The sequence below is a fragment of the Aplysia californica genome, unplaced genomic scaffold, assembly GCF_000002075.1.
Source record: "Aplysia californica isolate F4 #8 unplaced genomic scaffold, AplCal3.0 scaffold00047, whole genome shotgun sequence".
Classification (NCBI taxonomy): Eukaryota; Metazoa; Mollusca; class Gastropoda; order Aplysiida; family Aplysiidae; genus Aplysia; species Aplysia californica.
In genome coordinates, this window is record NW_004797317.1 from 466,151 (window position 1) to 467,054 (window position 904).

The following is a 904-nucleotide window of genomic DNA, read 5'->3' on the forward strand; positions in this document are numbered from 1 at the left end:
TAGTTGTTGTTGTTGTTGTTGTTGTTGTTGTTGTTGTTGTTGTTGTTGTTGTTGTTGTTGTTGTTGTTGTTGTTGTTGTTGTTGTTGTTGTTGTTATGTGTATGTATGGTAGCCTATCCGTTCAAAATGTCTGGAGCCCAGAAGAGCGTGCTCTTCACCAGGGCCACCGCCTCTCTTAAGTAGCGCGTGGGGCAGTCCTACCTCCCTGAATCCTCTCCAAAGAGATGCCACCGCCGGACCTCCGTGGCGGGGCATCCATCTCTGCAGCCAGTGCTCCAAATCTTGAGGCTCCTCGCTGCACAATGGATAGATTGGGTGCTATGTTTTGTCTATTCTATGCAACAACAACAGACAAGTGAGTGAGTGATGATCGCGCCAACAGGCAGCCTTCTGTGTTCCTCTTAATTTGTGGTGTTCCTGTCTGTTTTAATTCCTGGATATCATAAAAAGTTATACCATCATGTCCGTTAAGTTTCGGGGATTATTGTGATATAGATTTCTCCTTGAAGTAGTAGAAATTACCAGAGTTATTTCAGTTTACTGTGTCGGTGGACTGATGTTATCAAGACTATTCTACGTCTGTGGGTTTTTTTTTTAATCAGTTTTGGTCCAGGTCTCTTTTTACTAAAATATTGTTTTGACAAGTGAACACTTTCCTCAAATGGTCACCCAGCCTGTAGCTTTTGACACAGACAGTGTAGACCTATTCACTGAAGTGGAAAATAAAACAACATACTCCCCAGACACTCTGTTGTCATTTCGACCACTGAACCATGTCTCCTTACCTCCGAATGTCAAGGGGTTGTTGTTGTTGTTGCTGTTATTGATGTTGTTGTTGTTGTTGTTGCTGTTCATCATCATCATCATCATCATCATCATCATCATCATCATCATCATCATCATC